The sequence below is a fragment of the Myotis davidii genome, unplaced genomic scaffold (genome assembly GCF_000327345.1).
Source record: "Myotis davidii unplaced genomic scaffold, ASM32734v1 scaffold41, whole genome shotgun sequence".
Classification (NCBI taxonomy): Eukaryota; Metazoa; Chordata; class Mammalia; order Chiroptera; family Vespertilionidae; genus Myotis; species Myotis davidii.
Genome location: NW_006292344.1, coordinates 1,675,483 through 1,686,288, shown reverse-complemented (window position 1 = coordinate 1,686,288; position 10,806 = coordinate 1,675,483). Strand labels below are relative to the sequence as shown.

The 10,806-nt window shown below is 35.9% G+C and overlaps 1 protein-coding gene across 6 annotated transcripts in view; it reads right to left on the bottom strand.

The window, feature by feature from the left end:
• Positions 1-10,806, bottom strand: part of LPP (LIM domain containing preferred translocation partner in lipoma) — a 653,115-nt gene that overhangs the window by 94,949 nt on the left and 547,360 nt on the right. The window lies entirely within an intron of this gene.

The following is a 10,806-nucleotide window of genomic DNA, read 5'->3' as shown; positions in this document are numbered from 1 at the left end:
TAGGGAAATTTAAGTTAAAAAAAAATGAGGTGAATGAAGAATAGTAGCTGGTCAAGTTGGCGACAACCAGATCTAATTTTAAGTTCCATATTTCTTCTTTAAAAATCATTCCCTGCCTCATACCAGGCTGCTTATGCTGAATATATTACCTAGGACTTGAATTTATTTTCAGGTTTATTTTAAAGATCAGTTTTAAAGCATATTCATTCTCTCTCTCTCTCTCTCTCTCTCTCTCTCCTCTTTCCTACCCCAGTCTTTGTTCTTATAATTGGAAATGATGTAAAGGTATGTATGTTTTTCTCTCCTGAGGGTACACAGCATTTATAAGACCCTACTAACACGGATTCCATGCTGTAGCTGGGAAATTACCATTCCTTTATTGTTTAAGAGATATAAGATACATATGAAAGAAAATGAGGAACAGGCTCCTTCCCTATTTTCTTTCCATCCTTTTATCTCTAAAGTAGGAAGTTTACTGAACCACTGCCAACAATTCACTCAGCCTAATGAAGTGTATAAGTAATAGGATTAAATAATCTTAAATCATTATTACAGTGGCCCGATGCTGACATTCATCCAAACTCCGGCAAACACCGAGTGGTGAGTTCATGCTTGATTTAAAAATAAACAAACTAGGGCAGTGGGAAGGTTCTAGCATAAAGTTTCAGAGGCATTTAACCTGGAAATCTGAGACTCCCCATCTTGGTTGGGGCTGAAGCAAACATTGGCCTATTTCTACACTCTCCAACCAAAATTGATGGAATCCAACATTTGCTAGGGATGTTTTTCTGGAGCCTGGAGCCACATATGGTTAAACCTCTTCATGTCAGTCCCAAAGAAAGCAGTTCTTTGAAGGCATCATCAAGGCTTATGGTTTCTATTCCTGCCTCTGCCATTAATAAACCATATAACCTCAGGCTAATCAGTCAGCTTTCTTGGGCTTTAGTAAGTTTTCTCAGCTATAAATGACGTTTTTGAATTTCTAAGGTTCTCCTAAGACCTAAAAAAACATTCAAATTCTGTGACAACAGAAATTAATGTAAGTTGGAATTGGAACTGGAGGAAAAGTTCATTATGTTTCATTTTCTTCCATTATGTTTTTCTTGGTCTCATTCTTATGCTGTGCATGCTACTTAAAGGTGTGTGTGTCACTATCCTTACCCAGGGCCACCTTGGAGCCTGCGGGATGTGGTGAGCAGTAACTAAGATCACCGAAGTGCTGGGGGCTATTTGGGGGAAAGGGCTAAATAAAAAACATTAGCAAAGGACAGTGCAAGAGCTATTCTTCCCCCACCCATATGCCTTGCTGTTGGGTAATTATGGGGTGCTAATATGTGGAAGGGAGAGGTGCTTTCCAAAGCATATTCATAACTAAATCATTTTGCTCATGAGTTAATCATCCCTGTAAAATTTTATAGTATTCTTAGACCACTTACACTTTTAAAGGTTTACCTAGGTATTTTGTATTTTTTTGTTAATTCCGTATATGTTCTTTTCCTGTTGTATTTTCTAAACCTACATTTAAATTTTTATTTTGTCAGCTTACTAAACTTTTGTTAATCTAATACTTTAGATTTTCTAGAAGAATAATCATATCATCTATAAATATTTATACATCCTAATCTTGTAATACTGAGTGAAAAATTCTCAGAAAAGGGGTATGATACAATACAATTTATTTAAAATTAAGAAACATTATATGCAAACAACACTATATATTTTTAGAAATAAGTAGAAACATATAAATAAATGCATAGATAGAATGTAAAATTAGCATAGTGGTTACCTCTGTACAGAAATTCTGAGCTGGTGATTAAGGATAGAACCTAAAGAATTTCATCTGAATTGTTAATATTTTATTTCTTAAATAATGGATACATAACATTTAATAATATTATGCTTTATATTTGAATCTGTGTGAAAAATATCACATAATAAATTCAAATGTATATATAAAAAGTCTATTATATAAAAATATCCATATGACTTTTGCTTCCCAATTTCCAAAAGAAAGGCTAGAATGTTCAGAACAATCTATATATATAAAAGGCTAATATGCTAACTGCCCCTCCGCCAGTCTGACTGGTTGCTATGATGCAGACACTCAGTACAGGAGCTTCCGAGCTGCACTGACTTGGCAGCGGTGGTTCTTGGGTGACACACCCTGAAACCAGAGAGGAGGGATCCTGATTCCTTGCGGGGCCACATGATTTCACCTTCGGCAGTGACTTATGTTGTTGTTGGGGCACTGTTGGCCCAGAATTTGGATTACTGCACACTTGCATTTTCGTTTCACATCCTGTATGACAGCAACTTTGCACAGTGCCCTCTCGCACTTCGGGAACCCCTTGGGGAATGTCAGAGAGCTGGTTTTGGCCCAATCCCCTCAGGCCAGGCCGGGGGACCCAACCTGACAGAGGGACCTGTTCACTTGCAGATGCTGGGGAGGGACCACCGAAGGTTGGCTCCAGGGTGTGTCTGGACCCTCTCACCCAGTCCTGCCCCTCTGGCTACCTTCTAATTAATTTCCATTCAATGAGCACGAATCTGTGCACCAGCTCTCTAGTATTACTATAATAGCAGTGATTCTGTGCATAACTAATAAGATTTAGGAAGAAGGCTGGCCATTACTTTATTTAATCTTATTAAACACTTATTTTTCTTCTATTTTAGAGTTTTTGTGTGTGTTATTGTAATTTTTTAAAACAAGAATGCATTATAAATTTCATTAAATGCCCTAAAAACTATCTAGTATTTTTAAAATTTGATAAATCAATACAATGAATTATGTTACAAATTCCTAATATTGTCCTAACATTGCAATCATGGAATAACTTGGGATGTTTCATTACGTGAAATTCAATTTGTTAACTTCACTTAGGATTTCTGCATTGGTGAAAGGTTAGCATAGTTATCTTTTTGGGGCAAGCTAGACTAGGTATTAATTGGGATTTATAAAATGTTTTGGGAGGCTTATCTTTTTTCCTCCTAGATCTTCAAAGTTGAAACAACACAGGAATCAGTCCTCTAAAGATCTAAAAAATCCTGTCAATAAAATTTCCTGGTTTCTATCTCAGGTAGTATCTCTACATTTCCCTCATGTTTTTGAGGTTATTCAAGTTTTCTTCTCCTGTATTTTAGATTTGTACAAAAAATAGCCTCTTTTATATAAAATTTTAGGTGTAATAATTTCAAAATGTGTGAGCTACCTATGCTAAGAACTTCTTTTTTATTCCTAATTTTATCTAATTTTTGTTTCTCTTTTTCTTATTTTCATTGGATGTTTATCTTATTGATTTTTCCAAAGAAACATTTCCTGTATACCTAATAATTCTAGTATTTTTTTTCCATTTATGAATATGTGCCTTTATTTAACTAATTCCTTCCTCCTTTAAGTTGATTTTGTTGTCCTTTTCTATTTTTTTTAGGTTAATATATTTGCATTGTTGTTGCAATTAACGACCCCAGCTTAGCTTGAAGTTCCACTTTGGCTTCACTTGCTTCTCACTGTCATGCAGAGTTACCATCATCACTACTTTTAAGAGCTCTTCACCCCAGGAGTGTGTTTACTTGTTTACTCATCTATAGATGTGTGATTCTGCCAGCCAAAGTAAGAAATGTCTACCTTTCCCTTTCAGTCTGTGATATGACATATTTTTTTAAATTTTCTATAGATATTAGGAGAAAAGATACAATCTCTTTAGTTATATAAATTAAATAAATCATATTATTCAACTTCTATAATTGGTTTGTCAAAAGACTGCAAGAAATGTGTTAAAGTTTTATAAAGAATATGGTTTTACCATCTTCATCTCATATTTATATATTTCAATGTAATGGTATTTAATAAAGAGAAGCACAGGACTATTCTTCAGGAACTGTGACCTCTATTTAATCTAATAATAGACAAACATGGTAATTGACCATACCTTCACTACGCCTCCCATTGGCTAATCTGTGAGATATGCAAATTAACCACCAACAAAGATGGCGGTTAATTTGCAAATGTAGGCATGAAGGGGTGGAGTGAAGACTGAAGGTGGCTCCAGCTGGAGCAGCACAGACTGAAGGCGGCTCCAGCCAGAGCGAAGGCCTGGGTCCCAGTATCGGAGGAAAACTGGTGCCATCAGGCAGGGGAAGGGAAGGCCTATTGCATGAATATTTTCATGCAACAGGCCTCTAGTAAAAAAATAATGTTCCGCCGAAACCGGTTTGGCTCAGTGGATAGAGCGTCAGCCTGCGGACTGAGGGGTCCCGGGTTCGATTCCGGTCAAGGGCATGTACCTGGGTTGCAGGCACATCCCCAGATGGGGATGTGCAGGAGGCGGCTGATCGATGTTTCTCTCTCATCGATGTTTCTGACTCACTATCTCTCTCCCTTCCTCTCTGTAAAAAATCAATAAAATATATAAAAAAAATAATGTTCTCTGTCCTATTTGATAGTTTTTTCTTGAATTATACTTTATCTACTATTAATACTGTAGTTAGTAGGTAATAAATATTTTCTTTTGTTCAGAATTTAATGTTACATCTTTTCCTACTTACTTATTTTTAACTATTAAAAATAAAAACCATTAGTTTTATTGGTTCATTGCTTAGTACCATTGTATTTGCTCTTGATTGTCTCCCACCAACACTTTATTTTGATTAATTTATTTGTCTGCTGGGATATTGAAGTCATTATTTTCATAAAGGTGATATATGTTCTTTTTGAATGTCTATGGAATATTTAAAAGAAACTATTTCTATAGAAGGCAACACTGTTATGAAACAAAAACAAGTTACTAATTGGTACAGATGGTATGATTCCACTGTGTGTATGTAAACACATGTATAGAGATGTGTCATTATAGCTATAAACATATATCCATACTCACATACATTGAAATAGAAAAGGAGTGTGTGTTAAAAAATATAAACTGTTATGTTATTGAGTTGGGATAGTTATGCACCTTTGGATATATTTTCAAATTTTTTTCTCCTAAGCATATAATACTTAAAAGGTTTATTTATTTTATGTGTGTGTGTGTGTGTTTGTGTGTTTTGTTTTTTTTTTTTTTGGTGTTTTAAATTTCTATTTGAAAGCAGCCCAAGTACCCATCAGTAGATGAGTAGGTAAAAAGCTGCAGTACATTTACACATTGGAATACTACTCAGCTGTAAAAATGAAAGGAATCTTACCTTTTGCAACAGCATGGATGGACCTGTAGAGTATTATGCTAAGTGACACTTAGCAAATCCATATGACTTCATTTATATGTGGAATCTAATGAACAAAATAAACTAACAAAGTGGAGACAACTTATAGACAGAGAACAGACTGACAGCTGTCAGGGGGAGGGGGTTGGGGCTGTGTGAGAAGGGTGAAGAGATTAATCAAAGAAAAAAAAAGACTCATGGACACAGACAACAGTATGTTGACTACCATAAGGAAAGGGGCATTGGGGACGGGGAGTACAAGAGGGCATAAGGGGGATAAATTGTGAAGGAAGAAGACTTGACTTGGGGTGGTAAACACACTATATAACATATAGATAATGTACTATAGAACTATAAACCTGAAGCCCATAATTTTACTAACCAATATCACCCTAATAAATTCAATAATAAAAAAAGATATGAAAAGCCACTGAAGAATTTTAATCTCTGAAATAGCATTGTCAACTGAATAGAAGAATGTCAGTAAGGAGAAATGAAATAAAAATAAAGGTTATATATATATGAATAAAGAATAAATTACTACCATTGAATGAATATTCTGAGCTCAATATTTCTCTAATAAGAAGGCAACAGCCACATCTATAAAATTCAGTTTGGTTACCTATATATTTTTTTAACTTGACATTATAGAAAATAGTAATAGAGAAAAATTAATTAGGAAAGAGAAACCTAGTAATAACAAATGATATTTCCAATCACTGTTTGGATATGTGGGAAAAGCTGGACTTGAGAACCAAAGGCCAGGGTCAAGTCTCAGATCGGCACTTATGCTCCATGGAACTGAGCAAGCTGGCCGTTTTCAAAGCTCTTACTACTGGAAATGAAGGTGGTTATAATTGTACCTATTTTCTTGGGTCCTTAGAGGATGACATGAGATAAAAGAAAAGTACTTTGTAAAAGTTAAAGGACTACATAAACATTAGTCGTTATGATTATTTTTAACAAAAGAAAAATAAATAAGAGATTTTTGCCTTAAAACCTGAGGCCTTTCAGGGAAAGCCACATGTACAGGTAAATGCTCAAAAAAAGACAAGGACTGATTGCTTTTCATCAGTATAAGATCAGCACTTCAGATACTGTAATACAGTAAGATATAATCCATGTGGTCATCAGCTAAAAGGTTGAAAATGGAAGACTATAGTCACAGGGAGCTATCAGTATGTGCATATTTTTAGGAAGATGAACATTAGTTTCAGGATTTTATGAACCCAGCAATAAAATTGGAAGATCAGCTCCTAATCTTCATTTTGTCTTTTACTTTGAAACTATCAAAACCGCTGCAAAATGAGACTAATACTCTCCCCTTTTTCTGTTTCACAAGGTTCTAATAGGTATGATCATGTATAATAATAGGTGCTCAGAAGCTTTGTAAACTGTAAGGAACTTTATAAATGGAAGATAAAACTATTCATAATTGTTAGCATGGATAATCTCTTAAAATAATGATTGACAGTTTTTCATCTTTCTTGAAGCATTCTCTCCCTGTTTCCAGGAGAGTACTTGTGGATTGATGATGTGAGATACCAAAAGAAAATGCCTTTATATTGGTACTAGAGGCCCAGTGCACAAAATTCCTGAACTTGGGGGGTGTCTGACTGATGGCATCCTGTGGGGAGTGGGCTAAGCCGTCAATCGGACATCCTTAGTGCTGCCTTGAAGGCGGGAGAGGCTCCCCGCCACCACAGCTGCGCTCACCAGCCCTGAGCCCCAGCTTCTGGCTGAGCGATGCTCCCTCTGTGGGAGTGCACTGACCACCAGGGAGCAGCTCCTGCATTGAGCGTCTGCCCCTTGGTGGTCAGTGCACATCATAGCGACTGGCCGACCAGTTGACTATCTGCCCATTGGTGGTCAGTGCACATCATAGCGAGCAGCTGAGTGGCCTTAGCATACCATTAGCATAATACACTTTGATTGGTTGAATGGCTAACTGGACAACTGGACGCTTAGCATACTAGGTTTTTATTATATAGAATGTGTGCATGTGCATGTGTGTGTGGTGTGAAAGGAGAGACAGAGACTCCTTGGAGATGAGTGGGCAGAGGTGGGCAATCAAGAAAAGAGAAGGAGGAAAGTTCATGTGGATTTTTCAGATTTTAGTCCGAACTTTCAGTTCATTTGCCAACACCCACATAAAGCCCTAGCCATAACTGCCTTTAAAACATTTTATTAGAAAAAAACTAAGCATAAAAAAAAAAAACAACTTTCCAGAAGAGGTAGAAAACCTACCTCTTAATGTAGGTTGAAAAGATCGAATACTTTAATTGTAGCCATTGAGTGACATAAGGAAGCAAAAGGCCACTAAAGTGTTGGCCACTAATGTGCCAAATTCAGGAAACTCTAAGTGTTTAGTCTCCTGTGGAGTTGGCCTCCTACTTCTTGAGGCCTTTTAATCACTTGGATCTTGACTCTAATAAAAATGTCTACACAACTTCCACTGCTGGAGATCTAGGAGCTGGGTTCGCTCCACTCTGAGGAAGAGCCCTGGGTGAGGGGAAGACCTTGGCTGCCATTTCATAAACAGGCTTGCTGAGAATCTCTGATGTACTGTTTGTAGGCGCAGACTCCTTGGCTATGCTAAGAATACAGAAACTGTTTGTAAATCTACACTTATGGGTAAACCTGTCTCCTTCAGGGCAGAAGGGCACACAAGTAGGAGGCTCTGTTGCTACTCTTCAGACTTATAACAACCTAAAAATATTCTTAAGCAAAGCATGAAAATCTTTGTCCTTCTCATATATGTCTTCATATTCCTTCTATAGCATCTATTTATTTTGGTACTTCCACAGAAACTGCAGCTATGAAATTAACCCAAAGTTAGAGAGTTTCTAAATTGTATCAAATTTGCAGAGGGAAAAAGCAATGACAATAATGCTGTTAATCAAATCAAACCCTTATATTAGTAAACAATTTCATGATGTACAAAATAAACCTGCTCATTTCTTCTCTTTGAAGACAGGAAAGAAGTTAGTATTTCCCTTTAATAAATGTAAATACTGGTACTCAGAAATTAAATGACACACCAGGAGAGCAAGAACTAGAACCAATATATTCTATCTTTATCAATTTGCTTCCCAAGGAAACTTAGCTTTCTTAAATTTAATCCATAAGAATAATCAAAGCTAAGATTTTAAGAGATCTATCACCAAAGTAGAAAAGCATCTCATTGGTTTTGCTAATAATTCTACAAATTAAAATTAAAATAATGCACTCAATAAACTGATTCTAAATAAATATAAATACAAATTTTCAATAGTGAATAGATTATAGTTTAAAATGCAGTCTCATTACTATGATGGTTCTGTAAACTGAAAAATATTTCTGAAGAAATCTAGCAAATGTTCTCCAAATTGCCAAAAACTAAATAATATAAATTAAGAAAGTTATTAAAAATAAAATAATATAAAATTTTATTTATAGGCATGCTATTAATAATATAAAGAGATTAGAAAGTATCCAGTATCATTCTAGTGGCAAATGGCTTGAAAATTTAGTGTGTAAACATATAAAACTAAACAGATAAAAAGTTAAAGATAATTATTATTAGTCATAGGAAGCTATGTGTATATTTATATGAAGTCAATCAATAGGAAATACAAAACAAAGCATGTACAGAATGATTAAAGAGAATTACAATGCTGTACAGAGTCTAGCTTGTTTCATTATATGTATGTATGTGCAAGGATTAAGGATTTAAGAGAATATAGGAAAAGATGAATAATCATTAAAACAAAGTTTCCCTCAAAATTATATAAATGTTTAACTTAAATATGATTTAAAGTTGATGAATTCAGGCAAGAATAAATTAAGTTTACATTACACTGGTCTCTCCCATAGACTCAAGAGCATCAAACATGGGTGGTCTTTACAGAGAAATGAATAAACTACTATCTTCAATGTTCTGACGCTATCAATTTAAAACAATTAAAACAAAACACTGACTGAGGCCTAGGGCCTGGCTCTCTCTGTTTTGTACAGGATGTCTTTATTTCAGACATTAGTTTGAATGAGAGGCAATTTGAATGCCATTGCAGGTGTTTGTTCTAAGGGCTTTGGTTCCAAGAGGGATACATGCACACAACTTTCGCAGTCCCACATTTCTAATGTGGCAACTTATTAGACTTATGAAAGTTCAGAAGAAATTAAAATGCTAACATATCCATGAGGGGCTTGAGGCCTGGGTTGACCTCTGAAATCAATATTGAACAAGGGTCTCTGAATAAATCTTAACTGAACTCTGATAAGAATTCAATTACATTTTACAGTCACCATGGATAAATCTCATTAAAGAAAAATCACGATTAAAGTTTCCGAGGAGGGAGAGAAGTCAAAAGGATGGTAAGAATTTCCATTATTTGAATTCACCGAGGTCTTCGAAGGATGTGACTGAGTACCTCCCAGACAGCGTTCCTTGTTATAAGCATTGTATAGCATCAGGCAACCAAAGCAAACAGCTGCAGCCTGAAGAATCACCAAGTTCTTACGCCTGGAATGGGGAGGGAAAGCTGAGCCTGCACACTGCAGAAACCCATAATTTAGCCAGATTGGACATTTTTTTTTTTGTTTTATTACATACTCAGGAGAGCAAGCAAAGCATTTAAAATGCTATGTCTGACAGGTTAAAACAATTTCCTAAAGCCTGCTGAATCTCACTGCACATGTAAGGTCCTCACATTCAGACTAAATAGGCCAGAAATCCTGTCAAAATTAACCTCAAAATAGCATGTATTTCACTACCATTTCTTGAGAAAGCCATGTGTGCTTTACAAAGATTGCCTCATTTCATATCCACAAACCTTTGGGGAAAATCCAGAAAGCACCCCATTATATAGATGAGGAAACTGAGGCTTAGAAATATCAGGTAACTCTCCCAAGGAGACAAGACATTAAGTGATAGCACCAAATTGAGACACGTATTCTTTATATCATGCTATATTGTTTCCCTATATCGTTTATATGATTCCTAGCTCATAGGGGATAAAGAAAAACTGAACGAGGTTCATTAAAGTAGCAAGAATCAACAAGGCAGTCCAAAAAGGGATGGAGAAAAGATACAAGAGCTACAAAATCACAGAAGCCTGTGCTCACTTAGTATAAGGACAAACAGCCATGCATAGCTGCTTCTCTAGGCTCTGCTGACGTCACCGTCAGAGCTCACTATGACTAGCATATTTCATAATGGTGGTCCTATGTGAATGTCATTGCGAATGACAGTCTGCACAATCTAATGACAAAGGCAGGGGATTTGTAATTTTCTTTTGTCAACACAGAATTCAAAGGGTGATATTTGAAATATTCTCATTTACTACAGAGGTAAGCTTTTGTTCACCGACTTCCCCTGATATGCAATTGCTCCTTGCAGATCAACAGGACCTTACTGTGTTGGTGTTTACGTTCTGGACAAACTAAAATAGTGTGATGCCTATAAAAATAAACAAACAAACAAACAAACAAAAAACACGGGACTAGGAATGCCAACAACTGAATATAGTCCTGGCGTGGACACTAATGATAGAAGAAGTCACTTTATTCCTCTCTGCTTCTCTGTGTTCTCACTTCTAGAGAGAGGAGTTAGAGTCTAAGGATATT